General features: G+C 45.7%; 1 long non-coding RNA gene across 1 annotated transcript in view; it reads right to left on the reverse strand.

Moving 5' to 3' along the window:
* Positions 1-15052: 15052 nt before the first annotated feature.
* LOC310750761 overlaps positions 15053-22913 on the reverse strand; it is a 78568-nt gene continuing 70707 nt past the window's right edge. Inside the window, exon 3 of the long non-coding RNA XR_014542240.1 lies at positions 15053-15069. This is a non-coding gene — a long non-coding RNA (uncharacterized lncRNA). The remainder of the gene's footprint in view (positions 15070-22913) is intronic.

The following is a 22913-nucleotide window of genomic DNA, read 5'->3' on the forward strand; positions in this document are numbered from 1 at the left end:
ATGCCTCTCTGTGAAGGAGGAATTTGAGACTTGTCCTCTGTCTTTATATGTTTGTCAGTAGTGCTAAAAATTCATTTGAATACAAGCACAGAAAGAAGCTGCCATTCCTTTTCCAAGTACCGGGAGCTGACTGGCAATTGCCATCCTCTTTGTTGCTGCCTTGGGACTGGTGGTGTGCTGAGATTACCTCCATCTGTGCCAGCTGCTTTGCTTGCTACACGGGCAACCTGTGTGTTTTTAAGACATGCTTGGTCTGGGGCCCAGATTTTTGACAGGTTGAAGCTGGGATCTGATTCTGGCAAAGGCAGATGAGCATAAAATGCACTGGAGGCTGAAGGCTTGGGAGTCATACACTGGATTAGGCAAACAAGGATCAAAGGCTGAGATGCAGGGCAAGTCATAGTCAAACGTTGGGCTGGTGATCAGGCACCAGTTGGGCATACAAAAGAAATGGCTGTAGTCAAAGATGAGCAGGTGGTTGGAGGCGAGGCAAGGCAAGGCAAGGCAAGGCAAGGCAAGGCAAGGCAAGGCAAGGCAAGGCAAGGCAAGGCAATACATTACTCCAGATTACAAGGGCTTGTCCACATTTGGACATTACTTAGCTGTTAACCCACATCTTCCCCTTCACATTAGACCACAAGTATTTGTATATGAGGAACAACTTTGGTATTTTCCATTTATACATCCCCTTTGTGTTTGCCCCTACTTAGTTGATTCTGTTATGCCAATTAAATACCGACAGTGCATGTGCTTAGATAGCAGCAAGGCACACAAAGTGTTATTTTATTTTATTTTATTTTATTCCCTACTAGGAAGTGCACCAAAGCACACTGGCAGCAATTGTAAATTCTCAGGGCACAATTCTGAATGTGGTTTGCTTACATGGTTTTATGGTTTTGTGCAAATCTGAGGGATCAAAAGAAAATTGTGTGTGTGTTTGTGTGTGTGTGTGTGTGTGTGTGAGAGAGAGAGAGAGAGAGAGAGAGAGAGAGAGAGAGAGAGACTATGCTTTGTTCAGGTGTGTACTGAAATAATTACAAGGTCAGGTGGTGAAAAAAAACATGGAAATATTGTGGATGTAGTGGGTATGGGAGGGAGAATAGCAGAAAGTGATGATTGATCTACCCAACCCAAAATACCAAAACAAATCATTTGCAACCCTGGTGTCCAATTTCCCAGAATTTATCAGATTATTCCCATATAGTGAAAATTTCAATTTAATGGGGGAAAGCAACAAGACTGATGATGTTTGGGGGTAAAATCACATGCACTATGCAAATTAAATTGGAAATTCTGCCATTCTGGGTTACTCCAGTCACTCTGGGTGGCTTCCAACATATATATAAACATAATAAAACATTGACCATTAAAAAACTTCCCTATACAGATGTCTTCTAAAGGTTGTATAGGTACTTATCTCCTTTGCTCGGGTGTCGCATAACTCCATACACGCCAACATTTCTCTAAAGAAAATAGGGATGTCCTAAGGAAAAGAGGGACATTTGTGATCAAAACAGGACAGCTTCTGTAAATCCAGGGCAGTTCCTGGAAAATAGGAGGGCCTGCAACTAGGCTAAATTGTGGTCTATTTGGGGCTGTCTTTGAAGACAGTTCAGAAATGTCATCTTGTGTCGAACGCCTTGGTCTACCTTTTATTGGGTTTGGACAGATATTCTCATATGTCACTTGTTTTGAAATCTGCACAGACTGCAGGGCCATTTTGCTGCAGGAGGGGAATTACAAGATATTGTCTGGCCCATCCAGTGTATGGACCAGGCTGGCAATTGAATACACCACTACTCCCACTGATGGGATCCTCAGTGCTTCCTCCTCATTTTCTTTACACAGGCACTTAAAACCTTTTATAAAAAGAACTCTAAAATACCTTCACATACTGCTGACTGAGATCTGCTGACTTGGTTGCTGCTATCTCTTACCATATTGCTTTGAATTTTAATTTAATGCGTGCGGAGGAGGATGACCAAGATGATCAAGTCTCTGGAAACCAAGCCTGACGAGGAACAGCTGAGGGAGCTGGATATGTTTGGCCTGGATAAGAGGAGACCGAGAGGAGTTATGACAACCATCTTCATGGGAGCCAGTGTGGTGTAGTGGTTAAGAGCGGTAGTCTTGTAATCTGGTGAACCGGGTTCTTGTCCCAGCTCCTCCACATGCAGTTGCTGGGTGACCTTGGGCTAGTCACACTTCTATGAAGTCTCTCAGCCTTACTCACCTCACAGAGTGTTTGTTGTGGGGGAGGAAGGGAAAGGAGAATGTTAGCCGCTTTGAGACTCCTTAGGGTAGTGATAAAGCGGGGTATCAAATCCAAACTCTTCTTCAAATATCTAAAGGGCTGCCACATAGAAGATGGAGCAAGCTTGTTTCCCTCTGCTTCAGAGGGTTGGACCCAAACCAATGCATTCAAACTTGCAAGAAAGGAGATTTATTGACTCAGCTGACCAAGCATTAGGAAGAACTTTCTGACAGTGAGAGCTGTTTGACAGTGGAACAGACTCCCTCAGAAGGTGGCGGACTCTACAGCAGAGGTTGGATAGCCATCTGTCATATATGACCTAGTTGATATTCCTGCAAAGTAGGGGGTTGGACCCTCAGGGTACTTTGCAACTCTACAGTTCTATGATTCTATGATAGCTCTTTTTCTGTGGTGGTGGTGGTGGTGGTTTTCAAATTTTGTTTGTCCCGTATCTGATTTTATTTATTATTTGGGTGATTGCTGAGACTTGGTGACTTTGGGAATGCCACAGCGCCTCTGAATGGGAAGCTGCCTCCTAGGGGTGGCCAATTTGAATGAATAGCCACCAGCCCAGAGTCGTGTTATTACTCTACGACGGTTGCTTGCCCTATTCAGGCCCAACCTGTTGTCTGAGGCTGGCAGCTGCCTTTTCAATATGACCGCCGATCTTGTATTGGCATAAGCTCAGATCACAGCACGCTGGGATAAGAGCCACTGCTGTGCTCCAGCCTCTTGCCTCGTGTTGTTCTGTTTGTTTTCTGCACAGGGATCACAACCCCTGGTGAAGAACACTTTTGTCATCCCATATTGCAAACCTGTCAGCTGACAACACAGTAATGAAACTCTGGGAAAAAAGGCAATTCCCCTTTTCTGTGTGGGCACAATAGGAGCGCTTGTCTGACTAGGGAGCGAGAGGGGCTCCTTTATTAATAGGGTTTCACACATACAGAGGCTCAGAGGGCTTCAGAGGGAAGCTGAAAACCAGGCTTTCAAGCGGAAGGGAAAATGAAAGAGGAAAGGAGGAAACTCCATGAGGTTTATGGCTGATCAAGGATTTGAACCCATGTCCACACTGAAGGTTCTGGGCAGGGGTCTGTCTGGCTGGAACATGTGCACAGGAGGGTGAGCAAGTTGATAAAAGGGTCTGGAAACCAAGCCTTATGAGGAACAGTTTGGGGACTTGGGTATGTTTAGCCTGGAGAAGAGAAGATCGAGAGGGGATATGAGAGCCATTTTCAAACATCCGAAGGGCTGTCACATGGAGGATGGAGCAAGCTTGTTTTCTGCTGGTCCAGAGAGTAGGACCCAAACCAATAGATTCAAATGACAAAAAATGAGGTTTTTTAATATTAAGAGTTGTTTGACAGTGGAACAGGCTCCTTTGGAATGGTGGTAGAGTCTCCTTCCTTGGACGTTTGTAAACAGAGGTTGGATGGCCATCTGCCAGGGATTCTTTCACTGTAGTTCCTGCATTGGAGGGGGTTGGACTAGATAGATGTCCCTTGGGAACCCTCAACCCTATGGTTCTCTGATTCTATAAAATATTCTACAGTGACAGGGGCTCCCCACAGAAGGGCTTGATGACCTCTTGAGCTCCAACTTCCTGCCTCTATTGGAAATCCAGATGCAAGTGGAGACCCTTGTCCTTAGCACCTGCCAATGTAATGAAGAGCCTTTCCCTATATTTCCATTCCCTCCAGTGTCTGATTAGGTGTTAATTGGGTGTCACAATTTCCTAAGCGCTAGGCGAACACAGCAGAAGGTGCAGCTTGTTCCATAGTTTTATGAGAAATGTCATAAAGAGCACTTGGTTAATCGTCATTTGCAGTCGCAGTGTGCGAATGAGAGTGGGCTAGGATTCCATCACGCTGCGGAAAGGTAAATTATATGGCAGCCAGCAAAGAAGCAAAGGTCGAGAGGGACTTTGCAGGTGTGTGGAATTAGCAGCAACTATGTGCCTCCCATCATTGCAGAAAGTAAAAAAAAGAGTCCACCTGGTCTACCTGAAGGTCTTTAGGTGTCAAATGTGGAGGTCCATGCTAACCATCTAGCAAAACTGGTATTTCCTGGTCTGTGCAACTTCCGGCTGCAAGTGGGCTGTTGTGCATTTAGACTCATTTCCTGCACATAGAAATCTAGCACACTAGCATTCAGCTTTCTGGTGTTAAGGAAGGCTTTCCCCCCTTGCTTGGAAAGCAATGCTATGTGTGTCACTCAGCCACCCACTTGCCCGCCACTTGAATTCTTATGTAGCATATAGCCCACTTGTACCAGCCGGCCCATTTAGGGAGAAGAAGGACAGAGGCAGGGCAGGAGGCTGGCCTGGGGAGAGGTGTGCAAGGTGAAGAACCCCAGCAGGACACTTCTGGGCAAAGGGAAGTGGGTGCAATGAAGGGACGGCAGAGAACAGAACAGTAGCAACCAGGATGCTATTTATGCCCCTGTCACTGGATCTGTGGAAGGTGCCCATTAATCGATTCCTCCAGCCACTGTCCTTCCTCTGTGCTCCATCAACAACGCCAACCTTCTCAGGCGAGAGCTTTTGCTGCCAGACCGCCTCTGGGTACATTTGATTTTTTTTTCCTAAAGGGGCATTGATTAGCAGTGTTGTCTGAAACATAACAATGTGCCAATACTTCCCTTGTTCTATGACAGATTGCAATGCCGATGTCGGGCTAATGCAGTTATTTCTCCTTATTATACACTAATGCTTACAAAATAGCTGACAGTTGGCCCAGCTCATTAGGGCAAATCGTTTTCTCCCCTGGCCTTGGAAGTATCCATGGTAATGGTCCATTTTTGTACAGGGGTAAGGCTTGGGGGGGGGGGAGGAAGCCAAGAACTACCCCCCTCCAGGAAACTCAGGTTCTCCCCATAAAGTACCTCCAGTTGCAAAATTATTTGCCCTCCTGTCCTGTCCTGCTTTGCCCTGCAGCAACCTGAGAGGCTCTTTGCCTGGTCAGGTCTAATCCATTCTCCCTATGCAGTTCATCAATTTGGTGTCTCAGGAGGTTTGTAACCCTAGCACCCTCCCTGAGGCCTGGGATCTCCTATCTTTCATATCCCACTTATTTCCATCCATCAGCCAGGTCCCGGGACTGTATGTGACTTACAGACAGGCCTGTGCAATGGAATCTCTCACAGTAGGCACTACTGGGAAATGGCTACATTGGGGCCAGGTGTGATGATGCTTCTAGGAGTTGCAAACATGCAGAGGGACAGAGGGAGCTGCCTTGTACCAAGTGAGATGATGGTTGGTCCATCTAGCTCAGCACTGTCTACATTGACAGGCAGCAATGGCTCACCAGGGTTTCAGATGAGGTTTTCCCAGCCCCTAGCTGGAGATGCCTAGGATTGAACCTGGGACCTCCCCCATGCAGTGCAGTTGTTTTACCACTGAGCTGTGGCCCTTTTCTGTGCGTTCTCTTCTCTATGCTTCCCAAAGCAGTTTGGTGGGAGTTCACAAGCAGGAGAATGGAGGAATGGAGGTTCTCTCCAGGTGGTGTATATGTGGCAGGGTGGTGTGTGTGTGTCTGCTGGGATCGTCATCAGGGCTGTAATTCACCACCTTTGCTCAAAATGTCTGGCAGCAAGATGGAAGGGAGAGGCATAAAGAATTGTCTCCAGCTCAGTTTATGTGACGAGGTCACAAAGCAACAGAAGAATCAGCTTCTATCATGTTCCTTTAATCTCGGTCTTATTCGTGACAGGCTCTGTAGGTGCTGATGAGCCTCAGACATGGCTGTCATGAATTGCTTTGTATTTTCACATTTTCCTTTGCATCAATGAGGTCTAGAAACCACCACTTTTTAATATTAGAATGTCGGGGTACCTGGAATTCTGAAAGGGTAGTTTGGTTTTCAGCAATGCATCCTCAGCAGATTCTCTTGCACAGGGGAGGAGGTACTTGGGGAAGTGCCTGTTTTATAGACTAGCAACCTGCTATGTGTGCTGGTAAGGCTGCAATCCTGTACCTACTTAATCTGGAAGTATGCCCCATTGAACCCAATGGGATTTAAGCTCTGACTGCACATATATAGCATTGTGTTGTAAAGCAATCATAGCAAAAACAGGCCCATTATGCAAGATTAAAGTATGGTTGCATGCTGATGCTACTTTCTTGACAAGGAAGGGCAAAGCTGTTAATCCAGGTATTTTCTGATGGGTGCTGTCATTAGACTTGCAGGAAAATGGGGTGTGGGGGGCATTTCTGCAGGCTGCTCCATAGTTGTCAGAATGTGGCAATGTGCTCTGTCAGGCAACGCAAGTCAGCAAAGAGTTGATCTGGTTCAACCCTGAGTGGTGACAAATGGGGTCTGTTTTGTTAAAACTTCCAAGATGTGCTGTGCTTCTGCCCTCTAAGAATAGAGATCCAGGAGTCAAGGAGGCTCCAATAGTGCTTTGAAAGGAATTCCCATTATGGTGGCAGGGACAGGAAGCATTAAACAAATCCTGTGACAATCGTGTTTCACACTGAGAGGGGCCAATGCCCCTTTTCCGAGGCAACCTTCAAAAGGCGTCCCTGCAAAAGGCCAATTAAGATACTGCTGACTCCCACTTTGCATAGCTCTCTCTGGACTCAGAAATCTTCCGAAAGAAGTTGGGAGCTCAGCTGGGGAATATTTCCTGCCTCCCCCCTTTGCATTTCATGCCTCTCAACTCAACACACACACACACGCCATCTGTGCACACTGCTGATGCTCTTGCCCTGCTCTGCACATGGAGGGGGTTGATTGAAAGTGCTCCACTTTCCACTGCTGCATGGCTTGATCATGCCTCACAACTCCTGGACACACCTCACAACTGGCAAACACTTCACACAGCTTGACTCCGTGCTTCCACTGCTGAAAGGCAAACCACAAGGGAAGGGAGAACATCGCACCAGTCGGTGCACCAGTAGCTGGGTTAGAAACCTGTGGTCTTCCAGGTGTGGCTCAAAGTCAGGCAGCCATGGAGCAAGGCCCAGTCTGGAGCCACTCTCTGGCAAAGGTTCCACAAAGACTGTTCACATACCCCTTGGTGCCCATGGTGGCTGTCAATCTGCTCAGCTTGTGTTCAGTTCAAAGGCTGAACCCCAACAGGGTTCAACTTGCATCAGGATTCACCCAGGGCTCAACCTCTGCACCTGCTTTTAGTCCAACCCAGCTAATCTGAAGTAAGAAGAGACAACAGTGTCTCTCAGGGCGATTTCATCATGCATCACCCAAAAGCACCTGGATTTCTCTGGAAACTTTTCAAGGGGCTTCACACTCCACTTTCAGTCTCTTCCCTGCCACTGCTTACCTCTGGCCTTCCCACAGTGATCCTGCGTGTCTCAATTTAGGGGGGGTCCATCTCCTCTCTTCTTTTCCTGGGTAAGGCCACAATCCTCTTTGAGGTCTCTGATTCAGAGTGGCAGGCGCAAGAGAAAGCATTCAATGAATGTGGGAGGGGAGAGGGGACTGAGACAATAGAACAGAGCGAAATTGATGGAGCAGCCCCCTCTCCAGCCTCCAGACATGGCTGATTCTGCTGTTGAAGCAGGAGTCCCAGAGGCTTTCTACTTGCGGAGGAGAGTGGGCTGTCAGAGACTATGGAGAATGGGGAGGGTTCTGGGGGATGGGGGGATTGTGGGGGGTGGTTTGATGAAACAGAGTAGGAGGATTCAGAAGTGGAGGAGGGTCTGAGAAAGGAGGAAGCAGGACCCTCTAGATGTTCCCACCAGAAATTCTCATAGGGGCCAGTAGCTTGGTTTCTACTCCTCTGCTTGAAAGCTTGGCAGGTAGGTGGGGAAACTTGTTGGATCACAGTTCCTGTACAGTCTTGTTATTGACCTTGGACTTGTGCACCCTGACCCTCGCTCCTTGACCAGACTTATTTCTGCTCACCCTTTGCCTTGGAAGAGCTCCTGGACTGTATTTGTCTCTGCATGCTGCTGAGTCTGTACCATTCATTTGCTTTAGTAAAGTATCATTTCCTTACTTATAAGTAAGTTCACCTGCTGTCGTGCTGGAAATCCGGTTAGGGGGAGCCTAGTGCTCCCTTTATGCCATTTTCCTTCCACTCTGGACACTCTTGGGGGCCAGGATGGGCCAGGATGGAGAGAAAACTGTGGGAAGGTGTGGGGCAGCAAGAGATCTAAATATAACACATAACAAATGCAGAACTCTGCTAGGTCAGGTGTTTCTCTTCGCTTGCTTTCTTCACTTACCACACAAACAAACAAAAGATCAGTTTCAGCAGCCTGCTAAAAATGTCCCAAGGACAGTTTTCAATAGATGGTGAAATAGGGTGACAAATGAGCTGGGGCTTAGAAACGAGGAAACAGAGATGCTCTCCTGCCTCTATCTCTGTGTGTGTCTGTCCTCTCCTCTCCCCACCCCCGCAGATAGTAAGGGTTACATTCCACTCATCTTGCATTAGAACACTACAGCATAATCTTAATGAGGCTTAATGCAGGAGGAAATGGTGGTCCTAAAAATAATGTGGGTCTGGTGAAGTAATGACATCATTAGCAAACTCCAGACTTCAGGATTTCAAGCGCTTTTTATTAGACATTTTCTGTCAGTGCAAGATGTGTCCAGCAGATCCATTAGGCTTGTCAGCCAAAGTGAGAATGTGGAAGAGAGAATGAAGCAAAGCCCTGTGAAACCCCTTGTGACCACTCCAGTGTCTTGTTTTGTACGGATGTCTCCCTCCACTGTGGATCTCTGGGGCAAATGCTTCATCGCAACACAGAGAATACAGTGTGGGGTTATTGTGTGGCTGATCTGAGGGCCAAGCTACGGGTGACACCTTAACTGCAAAGTTCTACCCTAGAGTGCAGAGGATGCTCCTCCATAAATGGACTTCGCAGGGGGCCTGATCCAGAACAGGGCCTTAGTATGTGGGTGGTTGAGGGCTTTTACCTTTTGACCCACTGTGATCCATATCTATACCCAGTGCTTTTTTTTTTTTGTAGAAAAAAAGGGTTCTGGTACTCACCATGAAGTTAGTACAGTAAGTGTCACACTTTTAACTTTTTTGGGGGGGAAATTGCCAGTACTGCGTACCCTTGAGAATCCTCAAGAAAAAAGCACTGTCTATACCTAAATGTGCTGTGGGTTAAACCACAGAGCCTAGGACTTGCCGATCAGAAGGTCGGCAGTTCGAATCCCTGCGACGGGGTGAGCTCCCATTGCTCGGTCCCTGCTCCTGCCAACCTAGCAGTTCGAAAGCATGAAGTGCAAGTAGATAAATAGGTACCGCTCTGGTGGAAAGGTAAACGGCGTTTCTGTGTGCAGCTCTGGTTCACCAGAAGCGGCTTAGTCATGCTGGCCACATGACCCGGAAGCTGGCTGCAGACAAATGCCAGCTCCCTCGGCCAATAAAGCGAGATGAGTGCTGCAAACCCAGAGTCGGTCACGACTGGACCTAATGGTCAGGGGTCCCTTTACCTTTACCTTTATACCTAAATGCAAGAGTTTACATTTATCCCTGTTGCATTTGATATTGCTGGTTTTGGAGCAGGGTTCCAGCCTGTCAAGGTGATTCTGAATCATGGTTCCATCTTGGTTGGGTACCCCTCCCAGCCTCATGCCATTTGCAGATCTGCTGAGCATTCCCTCGGTGACTTCATCCAAGTCCCTGGGTATGGTCTGTAGGCATTTGACCTTACAGAAGCCAAGCAGGTCTGGGTCTAGTCAAGGTTTGGACTTGCCCAAGAACCACATGTGTACTGCCTTGGGTTCAGTAATATAAAAGCTGAACAGCACAGGACTTAGAACAGAGCTCTGTGGCACACCACTTGAGGCAAAGCCATGAAGGAGCACTTACTGGAAACAGTTGTCCAGCCATCCGTAGATCCACCTGTCATCAGCCCACATTTACCATCTTAGTCTCATCATGGTAGAATTTGACAAATGTGTTGCTGAAATCAAGATACACTATATCCAGTGAGTTCCATGATCTATCAAATGAGTAACTATGTTTTTAATTGTTTATTTAAAGGGAGGTGGGGGGCGGTCTGGCATGACTTATTTCTGATAAACCCATCTTGGCTCCTCGTTATTAATGCATTCCTTCCCAGGTGCTCACAAACCGACTGCTTTGTAATCTCTTTTAGAATTTTGCCTGTTATCAACAGCTGCGGCGACATTTGCCCACCTCCAGTTTTCTAGAACCTCATCCATTTGCTAAGAATTTTCAAAGATTACTGACAGGCTCTGAAATAACATCCGCAAGCTTCTTAAGCACCATGGGATGAAATAAATATTCATCCGGCTCTGAAGATGGAGGTTCCTAGATATGCATCTTCAGACTCAATCTATGATATACATTAAAGAAACTAACTGCACCTCTTGGGTCTACTTCTTAAAATACCTAGTAAGTTTATATGTATGAATACAGGGACAAAACGAGTGTTTATCCAATTGTTAGTTGCCACCTTTTGCTCTTGAACTGGTGAAATATAACACTTCTGCTTGCTTGTTCTGTAGTTTTAGTTTATGCATGAATTTCATAAACTTTTATCCTTTTGAAAGCATCTCTTCTAAATATTCACACATACCACAAAGGAAGAGTGAAGGGAATTGTCTTTCATAATTGTTTAAGCCCAGGCAGGGACTCAGTCACAGTGCATAAGAGATATCTCAGCCTCTTAGGGAGGAGGTTAAAAATTCAGGGACATTTAATTAGCAGCACATCCCCATATTTCTCCGGCTGATGGTGGTGAGAGAATTCTGGTCTTTGAATAACGAGGAAACTAGAACAAGGAATGTAGGAAAATCCTGTATGCTGAGATCTAGCAACTTCGGGATTCCAATATCTCTGAGATTTCCCTGCATAATATAGCTGCATAATTCTACCCATTTCATCACACCCTGGATGGAAGGGGGAGGTAGCGTTTACAGAGACAGAACAATTGTGTATAATTTGTACGGTCAAGTCTTATTCCCCTTGCTCCAAATAAGGGATTTGACCATGGCATGAGAGTAAATGCTAATGGAAGCCAGTGCTTGAAGGCTCTCAGGCATTTGCCTTTTTTGCAGAGAAAACGTGCCCTGTGGTTCTTACTGAATTGCCATCTATCACCTTCTCAGAATAGAATCCCGGAAGGATGTCCAGGACTCAGCCTTGTGCCTATATATATTTAGAGAGAGAGAGAGCATTTAAAAACTCTGTTCTGGTGTGAAACATGTACAAGCTTTCCATTTTCTTGTAATCTCTTAGCAAATAAATATACATGAAAGCAGCAGGTTTAAGAAAAATTACCTAAAACCGAGAACTCGGCATGCATTCTGATTCTTTAGGGTACTTGAGCACTGCAGGATCCCCCCAGGTCTAAAACATGCATGTTAATGCACACACACACTTGCTCTGAGTCCAGCACCAGGCCCTCAGTGTTTCCTTTGGCACTCCTGGTTGGATGGCCATCTGTCATGGATGCTTTAGTTGAGATTCCTGCATTGCAGGGGGCTGGACTAGATGACCCTAGGGCTCCCTTCCAACTCTACCATTTTATGATTCTGTGGTGTGCTTCAATATCCAGCTGGAAACATAGACTTGTAGAGTTTGAAAGGACCCCGAGGGTCATCTAGTCCAACTCCCTGCATTGCAGGAATCCTCTCCATAGCCATCCCTGCGTGGGTTTGAACCACCAATCTGGCTAATAACTAGATGCACTGACCCATTGAACCACTCATTTGTTTTTCACTCGTCATCTTCTCACTTCTTACAGTGAACATTGCTGTACTTACTCTGGGAACTTTGACTGATTCCCCCCTCCTCACAACCAGACATGTTCTTGTCATGGTCTTGCACCAGGAATCTTCAAATGCAAAGCCCTCCTACACCAGTAGCTCCAAGCAGACCTACTTCCCAGTCCTTCCCATGTGGATCTGCTGGCACTGGTGCCCGCATCTTGTCCTAGGAACCCCAGAAAGATACCTCAGACACCAGGCTTCAGTGGCTAAACCAGGAAGTCTTTGGGTGATCAGGAAAGACCTAAGGATCTTCTCTGTAGAACACCCCACAGCTTGAAACCCTGCTGCCCAGAAGAAATCAATAGTTGCAGAAAAAGGCACCTTTTAACTGGCCAGATACAATAGGTATATTGCGCTTCCATTTTAACTAACCTAGCCTGGACTAGAAGCTCAAGGATGGGGAACCTATGGCCATTCAGATGTTGTTGGATGGCAACTTCCATCTGCCTTGTGCATTGGCCACACTGGTTGGGGTTGATGGGAGCTGGAGCAGAACAGCATCCAGAGGGCCACAGGTTCCCCCGCCCTGCTGAAGCAGTTCTCTAGGAAGTGTGAGACAACTAACTTTTTTTCTGCTTCATCTGCAGGGTTGCTGACTGTGGTACTGAATCAGCATCTTGATTCTTAATCCAGGTCCATGCTTAGTCTCCCCTTAAGCCTATAGTCTGTTCCTATGAGTCTCCATCTTGCCTGGACTATCTCCTTCTCTTTTGGGTGGCCATCTGACTCAATCAGGACAATTCCCTACATTTACAAGCCATAAACCAGTTGGGAACTCTTGCCCTGGGACAGACTAGTTTTCTCCAATAGATAATTTTTTCTTTGCACCCATACCAGGTGTTTCTTGGGACGAGCCATGACAGTCAAACTAAGACAATGGACTTAGTTTGATATACAGATGTGCCTTGTATTTTTTCACCAAATCCCTGTAGATATTCCTTGTGTGGGTATGGGTGAGTGTGGATCCATTGGTATCTGAAGAAGTGTGCATGCACACGAAAGCTCATACCAATAACAAACTTAGTTGGTCTCTAAAGTGCTACTGGAAGGAATTTATTTATTTTGTTTTGACTACGGCAGACCAACACGGCTACCTACCTGTAACTAGAACTGTGGATGCATTTGTGAGAGATGGGGAGAGAGGGTGGAAAGAGTTTTGTCAAGTTTTATTACAATGTGATTACAGTCAAGGGAGCCTTTTGCACAGACCTCTGCAAGTATGCTAGACTCATTGATTAGCTTAGCAGTAGATGACTTGTGTTGGTGCTGTTAGAGTGTCACGTTGGGTTCTGGAGACTGGGAGAAGGAATTTCAGTTAGTGAGAAATTCATAGGGAAGCTCAAAGGCCTTCACTTAGACATAGACAAACTTACATTACAAAGAAACAAAACAAAAAGTAATTATGAGGGCATCAGTTGGAGTTACAATTTAAACCTCATAATAAGAAATATAGCAGCTCATAAAAAAATAATCACCAATGGTCTGAAACATGAAATGGATGAATGAAATGCTTCTCATCCATCTTTCCTAAACACAGCCTCTGGCTTGGAGTTACACAAACCTGAACAGTCCACTTTTCACTTTACCTAATGCAAAATGGACACAGGTTAGATCTTGAGAGGCAGTGTCGTGTAATGGTGAGGACCAGGAAGAGTCAAGTTCAAACGACGAGTCAGCCATGGTGCTCATTCAGTGACTTTGCAACAGTCATTCTCTCACCTAAGCCCAATCTACCTCACAGGGTTGTTGTGAGGATAAATGAAGGGGCACACATGCTGCCTTGAGCTCCTTGGAGGAGATCTCTCTCTCTCTCTCTCTCTCTCTCTCTCTCTCTCTCTCTCTCTGTGTGTGTGTGTGTGTAATGAATGGATCTTGCTACTAATGTCAGGGGGGCTGAAATACTTGGAAGAATCTGCAGCAGGATCAGACCAAAGGCCCACCCAATCCAGCATCCCAGCATCCATCCTTTTATCCCACAGGGTCTTCCCATACCCGCATGGGAAACTCACAAGTAAAACATGAGTGCAGCATCAATCCTTTCCTACTCTTGTTCCCCAGCAACTGTTACTCAGAGACAGGCTGCTGCCCTGTATCCTAGAGGTAGCATAAAACAGTCATGATTAATAGCCATTGATAGCCTTCTGCCTCCTTAATGTTTTTGCAAGCCTCTATCATATCTTTCCCCCCTGCCTTCAGGCGCCTTTTTCCAAACTAAAATGGCCCAGATGTTGTAACCTTTCCTCATCGGGGAGTTTTTCCAGGTTCTGGGTAATTTTGTTAACTCTTTTCTGAACTGTTTCCAGCTCTGTATTATCCCTTTTGAGATACCTCGATTCGCCACAGATTTGTATAAGAGTATTGTAATATTCACAGATATATTTCTGATACATTCCCTAAATGGAACCTTCCCTTTTCACAGCTGCCACACACTAAGTGACCCCCCCTCCCAAGCTGAGCTATTCCCTCACAATCACAAAATCCTTTCCATGGTCAGTCATTACCAATTCAGCCTCCATCCACAAGTTTCTTTGAATGTATTCAAACATTTATATACTACTTTCCCTCCAAAGCTCAAACCAGCTCTCTAGTTATATGGGAGTTGGTGACTGCTAAAGCAGGCTGGGACCCTTTAAATGAAAGGCTCTTTTCACAGAAGGTGGAATTAGCAGCTGTGATAGACTTGCAACTCCTGCTTAAGGCTCAGCCTGGGGATGGCTGGTGCTGAAACAACATCTGAGTTCTGCCTTGGTGAAGCTGTATGGAGCTGTCCTTGGTACTGCTGATGCCTCTGGCCTCTACACTGCACTCAGAGCAGAATGCAGCCTTTGGGCTGCAAAAGGTTCTCTATTCCTGTTTTAAAGGTTAATTTTTTCCTGAATGTGATTCAATTAACTCTTGAATAAAATACCACTACATCAAGCCACATCCCTGTCAACTGACCTGATGCTGTGAGCCTGACACCACCCTGAGATAAGGTTTTGTGCATTGTAAGGTTGCGTTTAGCATCCGGAAACGTTTGGCTCACAAAAAAATCCTCTGGCTCAGAGTTAGCAGCAAGTCCCTCCCTCTGGCATGCTAAAGAACACACGATGCCTTATTTTTCTTAATTATTCCTGATATTTCACCTGTCATGTTGTCAAACTTCCTCTGAGAGCGGCAATAAATAGCACTTCTCATCTGCTGCCCTTAGGGGACATTTGATATTTATTCCTGTGATGGGCAAGACATCAGGACTAATTAGGAAAAATGGGGGCCTTCCTGCACCCAAACAGGAAAACTGTTTGTTTTCATAGGGTGATTCTGTCAATCTTCTGCAGCAGCACGCGATGAGTCTTTAGTGACAGCTCCCAAGGTCCCCGTGCATTGCGTGCGGGGGGGGGGGGCAGAAACAGTTCAAAGATAGGAAATGCTGCCCCCCCCAAAAAAAACCCAGGGCACCTTTCAGATGTATTACGACTCATCAGAAGAAGACAAAAACAGCAACAGGACCTCCTAATTTGTTCTCTTGCAATGTAAACTGCTGAAGCCTCAAGAGGCATAGCATTAAAATCTGGAGCGAGGGGCTGGGAATGTTTTTACAGTGACCCACTCATTCCAGGGCTCCTTTGATTTGCAAAGGGATTCACAATCTAGTTGCAGAAATAACCCTGTGAGGTCAGAGGCAGGTTGCTATTGTCTTCCTTTTACATGTGAGAAACTGAGTCTCTGTGTGCCTTGGCCTGGATCAGACAAGGAGGCCTTGACTTCATTGGCACACATGTCAAGCCCCTCAGTTGGAAAGAGGTGTCTTCTCTTTCCCATCACAAAAGATCAATTCCCTGTCCACTGTGTGCACCACGCTGTCTTATAATGGCCAGTTGGGACATTCTGAACATTGAGGACCTCTCATACTGCCTGCCCTGAAAAAAACCTCCTATTTCATGCTATGATTGGCTGTTGTCCAGGAATGTCTCTCCAGACCAATTGTCCTGTTTCCTTTTGGCACAATAAAACAACCACAAGGTGAATGGTCCACGTCAATTTAAAGTGGTGATTATTTCATTTGACATAACTCTCATGTGGGGAGAGCTGCTTCTCTCCATGCCAAGCTAAACCCTCAGTGCCAGGGGTTTCCTCAAGAGTGATAAATAGCCAACATCCACCTCAGAAGGGAACATTCAAATGAAATAACAACCATTTGACAATTTATGTCATCTGGTGGCTAAAATCTCTTGTGAAGACTGTGCTGTATCAAAGATTGATGTGAGCTGGATGTGAGACATGGGAAGGTTGAGTTAGGTGGGAGTGGAGTAGCATCTTCTTTATGAGGTTTCTAAGGAGACAGTGTAGCACAGTGGTCAGAGTGTTGGGCTGGGACCTCAGAAACCAGGGTTCAGATCCCCACTTGGCCATGAAGCTCACTGGGTGAGTTTGGGCCAGTCACTGTCTCTCATCTGCAGGTAAAAGTAAAAGTAAAGGACCCCTGGGGTGTAGCGCTCATCTTGCTTTCAGGCCAAGGAAGCAGGCGTTTGTCCACAGACAGCTTTCCAGGTCATGTAGCCGGTATGACTAAACCATTTCTGGTGCAACAGAACACAGTGACAGAAACCAGAGTGCACAGAAACATCATTCACCTTCCCGCCACAGTGGTACCTATTTATCTACTTGCACTGGCGTGCTTTCAAACTGCTAGGTTGGTAAAAGGCGAAAGATTTATACGATCTGAGGAGAAGCCAGAGTATATCCGAGACCAGGGAGAAGAGTCGGTGGAAGAAGATTGGAAGAAATTTAAAGTTTATTTACAGAAACATTGTAAAAGTAAGGAATGTTAGAAGGATGTTGGAATGAAGTTACGTGGTTTTAGCAGAAATGTTATAAAGGATTAAGTAAAAATAGATTGTTAATTGGTGAGAATGTAAAGTTACATTATATTAAGATAAGTTAATAGGATAAAAACAAAGATGGAAAGGATTTGCTGAAATAGCTAATTGAACTAGAATACAAAAAAGGGAGGTGTGAGGAGGTCAAGGAAACAAGCAAATGAAAGATAAGTTATGGAAGGATTGATTGGTTTTTTTTTGTTTTTTTAATTGTTTTTATTCTTCTGTTTTTTTGTTCTTCTTTTTTTCTTTATTTTTGTAATCTTTCAAAACCTCAATAAATATTATTCTAAAAAAAAAAAAAAACTGCTAGGTTGGCAGGAGCTGGGACAGAGCAACTGGAGCTCACCCATCGTGGGGATTTGAACCACCGACCTTCTGATCAGCAAGCCCAAAAGGCTTGTTGGTTTAGGCCACAGTGCCACTGTGTACACCATCTTGAGCTCCTTGGAATATGTAAAGGTGGGGTATAAACATAACAATAAATAAAGGAGAATAATAATGAGCATTTGGGATTCACAGATACAAGAGGTGTGGCCATCTGCTTGGGACCAGGGCAGAGTGCCTGAAAACTGTGCACAGGGGATGTAACCTGAGTCATTCTGAGTCATTGAGGGTGCAACTGTTGAGCTGGGCATGCCCTTTACCCTCCTGTCATTTACTAACACTGCTCTCTGGCAAGAGTTTTCAAGGCAAAGGGGGTGATTTAAGGCAGGTTCTCTAGCTTCTGTTATTGAGGAATTTGGCACAGCAGCTCAACACCCCAGAGCAAAACACAGGGTGGTTGCTGGATCCTGGTTCGTCCCCAAAAATTATAGACAGTGCATTGGTCCAGTAGAAAAACAAACAAGCCCCAAAGCCACATACCCATCTTAAAGGTAAAGGGACCCCTGACCATTAGGTTCAGTCATGGCCGACTCTGGGGTTGCGGCACTCATCTCACTTTATTGGCCGAGGGAGCCGGTGTGCAGCTTCTGGGTCATGTGGCCAGCATGACTAAGCTGCTTCTGGCGGACCAGAAACACTGTTTACCTTCCTGCCGGAGTGGTACCTATTTATCTACTTGCACTTTGATGTGCTTTCGAACTGCTAGGTTGGCAGGAGCAGGGACTGAGCAACGAGAGCTCACCCCGTTGCGGGGATTCAAACTGCTGACCTTCTGATCGGCAAGTCCTAGGCTCTGTGGTTTAACCCACAGTGCCACCCGCGTCCCTCCAATACCTATCTTAGGACCACGTAAAATGTTGTACATTTGTGAGTGAACTTTTGAGCTCCAGAACTCTTCATCAGTCTGGATGTTAAGCAAAACAGTGACTGGGAAAGAGGGCAGAGGAAAAGAAATCTGGGCCCGATGTTGGAGATTAATCAGCATCATCACCATGTTCAGTAGCTCAGTTGGTTAGAGCGTGGTGCTGATAACCAACAGATTTGATCCTCGTATGGGACAGCTGCATATTCCTGCATTGCAGGGATGCAGACGAGATGGTCCTCGGGATTCCTTCCAACTCTGCAATTCTATGTTTCTATGTTTTTATGATGTACAGTTTGACAGTCTTAAGACAGAGTGTAGGAAGTATTGTTGTTGTTGTTTAGTCGTTTAGTCGTGTCCGACTCTTCGTGACCCCATGGACCAGAGCACGCCAGGCACTTCTGTCCTCCACTGCCTCCCGCAGTTTGATCAAACTCATGCTGGTAGCTTCAAGAACACCATCCAACCATCTCATCCTCTGTCGTCCCCTTCTCCTTGTGCCCTCCATCTTTCCCAACATCAGGGTCTTTTCCAGGGAGTCTTCTCTTCTCATGAGGTGGCCAAAGTATTGGAGCCTCAGCTTCAGGATCTGTCCTTCCAGTGAGCACTCAGGGCTGATTTCCTTAAGAATGGATAGGTTTGATCTTCTTGCAGTCCATGGGACTCTCAAGAGTCTCCTCCAGCACCATAATTCAAAAGCATCAATTCTTCGGCGATCAGCCTTCTTTATGGTCCAGCTCTCACTTCCATACATCACTACTGGGAAAACCATAGCTTTAACTATACGGACCTTTGTTGGCAAGGTGATGTCTCTACTTTTTAAGATGCTGAAGTATTGTTAGGCAGATTTAATTAGATCAGACTTTTTCAGGTGCAAAGCAGATTTCAGGTTGTATCAGGGGGCAAAGAAGTAATAATGGCTATTTCTCCAATTTTTAAAGCCATGTAAGAATGTAACCATTTCCTGGGTCTGCTGCTTGGACACCAGAGTGTAGACTCACCTTTCTTGTCTGAAATATTTGAGCCATCATATCGGCAGACTCTCTCCAGAACCACTTGGTTAGTAGATGGCTGTGTGACCCCGGTGATTGGAATGTCCCACCTTAAGGAATTAATTGCTGATGCGGGAAGCAGTTAAGCATGCTCCAAACCATTCATTAAGCACTGTTTGAGAGGCAGAAGAGCAAAAGGCAAGCCTGGTCTCTTTGTCGCAGACTCTGCCGCCAGCTCCTTGCCACACACACACACGCTGTGACTACGAGGAGGTCATCTAAGGTCCACATTTATATGGGCTAGGGCTTGGAGAAGAGCAGACTGGCTCAAGATTAAAAGGCAGGCAGCATAAATCCCAAGCCACATCTGACAAAGGAGGAAGAAGTATAACCTCAGGTCTCTCTGGCCCTCCCAGGAAAAGAGATTTACTAGGAGCCAAAAAATGGGGGGGGAGGTCTTGTGCGGTACAGATGCAAAACCTCACCAGCAGTTTAGATGCGCAGAAGCCAGCTTCTCCCCCAGGGTGAAGGCCTCTTGCTAAGAGGAAGAGGAGGAGGAGGAATTTGGGGTGCAGGGAAGAAAGGGGATGTGCAGCACGGAGATGATGTTCCCTTATGCTACAGAGTAGTGTGTGGTGAAACTGGGTTCCAGCGACGTACAGTCAGGATTGGATTAGAGCCAGGGTGCTTTTATGCGGAGGCCCTAATGAGGACAAAATGTTTGTTGTCACAGTCTTGTCAGAGAGCATCACAGTGTACAGAGTATTTCCCCCCTAAGTTTTGAAATCTATTCTGCTCCAACATATTACTGGGGTGTGTGTGTGAGGGGTGGGGGAAAGAGATGATTATTTTGCTTGCAAATCTTATGTGCAAGCAGTCTCTTGTTTTAAATAAGCTGTCAAGCACACTTGGGCAGCCAGAGATCTTTGGTATCCAGAGACCCTGGGAAGCCAGGCTTTCAGAACCTACGAGCCTAAAAATGGGAGCACTCACAGTTTCCCTGCAAAATATTCAGATGTGACCATTATCTATTTTCCACATTCCATTCTTTATGGATGCACCATTTATTTACCGTCCTAAAGATGTCTTAGTATTGCTGCTCTTTGTGTCTATGTCTTATATATTTTTATTTCTAGATTGAGAAGAATTTCTTTTTTTCTTTTTCTTTTTCACAATACAGCTGTTCATATTATAGTTATGCTATTGTAACTGGGTGTGTTTAAAGAATGAGATTTGGAAAATAAACACTTACAATATTTGCAAATATCCATTCTTTGCTTTCTTTTTTAGGTTGGAATTCAGAGTTTCCAGGACAGTTTACACAGACTAGGTGAATTTGGGTGTTTGTTGTGGATTTCATCGCTTTGCAACATATACACAAAGAGTCACAATCAATAGCTGACAGCATCATTGCCTCTGCTCCCCCTCCATTTGTTTTCTTAAAAACCCAGCTCCTGGGAGATCATAATTGCAGTGTTCCATGGCATGTGTGAATTCTGAGCTACTATGCACATAAGCCATGTGATGTGTGGAGAGAGCAGGTCAGGTGGTGCTATAATGAGCCACACACATAGAACGGATAAATGAGAAATAGAAAATGTCTTCTTTACAGGGCTCCTGGCTCCCTTCATTATAATCTGCTTTTTGTTCCGAGAGGGTTGCAGCAACCTACTATGGGTTTGTTCCCACAAGGGGTTCATCAGAAGCACAGTTTAGGCTTGGGCTTTTTGTTTTTTGTTTTGCAAAGGATGTGGTTTACTGAAAACACAACCAAGAAATATCCTACTACAGAGAGTACCAAGTTCTGTAGGAAGGAATAAATAAGGTGTGTGGTTCAGATCCCTTCACTGCCTTACTGGGTCAAATCAATGGTCCATCCAGTTGTTGTCAGGACAGCAGCAGCATACAAGGAGCATACAATCTTCTGCTTATGACAACAGGGAAGTTCACAAGGTGGACATGAAGATAATGGCCACCACTTTCCAGGATATGCTAATCTGAAGTATGCTACCCTTGAACAGTGGACGCAGGTGGCACTGTGGTCTAAACCACTGAGCCTCTTGGGCTTGCCGATTGGAAGGTCAGCGGTTCGAATCCCCATGATGGGGTGAGCTTCTGTTGCTCAGTCCCATTTCCTGCCAACCTAGCAGTTCGAAAGTGTTATGTACTGAAGTTCTCACCCTGGGCCAGCAGGGGGATACTGTAGATAGTTTTCACTCAGGTCCACATATGCAAATAAGGAATTGAAAGTGACGTTCAGTGATTGGATAGTTACAGAAAGTGGTTACTGCTGTGTTGTAGTGGAGCTCTATATAAGCAGGCTGGCTGAACCCTTCAGTTCAGTTCTGTTCTGGCCTGTGAATAAACAAGAGCTGTTTGAAGAATCACTGTGTCGTCTCATATGTTCACCCACAACTTAACAGAAAGCACGCCCCAAAAGTGCAAGTAGATAAATAGGTACCGCTCCGGTGGGAAGGTAAATGGCATTTCCGTGCACTGCTCTGGTTTCGGTGTTCCGTTGCACCAGAAGTGGCTTAGTCATGCTGGCCACATGACCCAGAAAAACTGTCTGTGGGCAAACGCCGGCTCCCTCGGCCTGTAAAGCGAGATGAGCGCCGCAACCCCAGAGTCATCTGCGACTGGACTTAACTGTCAGGGGTCCTTTACCTTTACCTTTTTACTCTTGAACATGGATACTATATTTAGGTACTATGGTTGTGAGACGTTGAAATAATCACCCTCCACAAATGTGGCTAATCCTTAGAAAATGATCTTGCCCAAGTCCCTGCACACCCTATGTATAAGGATGAGGAACAAGTTAAGAATGCAGTTTGTCAAGGCATGCATCTGTCTGTCACTGATGGACCCGCTGCTGACCAGCTTCTTTGACAGGTGTTCACCTGTGCCAGCCTTATTGCTGCCTCCTCCAGAGGGCTGAATCACGGACCAACCAGCTCAGTCATTACAGCCAAACAGGGTTCCCCACCATGGCGACACATGATGACTCTGAGCCCTCCTTGTGGCTCTTTGAAACCAGTGCTACCTTGGGCGTGGGGAGGTCTCTGTTTCCTGATTTCCAATGGCTTGTGGAAGCTCTCCGCTAGAAAACCAACTATTCCCAACAAGCTGGTAGGCTAGCTTTTCGTAGCTACATGGCTGGTGGCAGCTCTGTCAACCTCCATTTTACAGCCCCAGGCAGGCATTCAGAAGAGGAGGTCCTTTGAGCCCCTAGAGGTCCACTCTGTGCATTTGGGAGGTCCCAAGCTTTGAGGGCAGGCAGGGGTGGGGTTGGCTTAGATGCATGTGAACCTGATAGTCACATGAACACCACCCAGACATGGATCCTAATTTGAGTCTTGCACAAAGTAGAAGGTTTCCTTGCAAACTCTGAAATCAACTTTTGCAAGCTTTCCACCCAGCACCGTGTGTGGATATGGAGATTAAACTTTGCTGCTAGAGCTTTGAAATTTATGATAATGAAGGCAACAAAGGGGTGAAAACAGGTGGATTTATTTATTTTTTTACATGGGAAGGAGGAAGAAAAATGCCATCAGAAAAGGTCTCAGCTGCTGTGGTATCGAGAGATCAAGAGAAAGATTTGGTTGGGTTTTTCTTTTTCTTTTTCTTCTTCTTCTTCAGTTCAGTGGTGGCTGATGGAATTTGCGTTTTGCAGATGTAGTTTCCTACAGTAGCCCTGTAAATTAAATTAAAGCTATTTACTCTGTATTTACAGGCTTGCAAATAAATCTCGGGAAGCATTTTACTGGGAAAGGAGGGTGGGGGAAAGGAAAGGGGGAAATGTATTTTCCAGGCCAAATATAATAAAACAGTACACAG

Source organism: Podarcis filfolensis (genome assembly GCF_964270895.1).
Source record: "Podarcis filfolensis genome assembly, chromosome: 15".
Lineage (NCBI taxonomy): Eukaryota > Metazoa > Chordata > Lepidosauria > Squamata > Lacertidae > Podarcis > Podarcis filfolensis.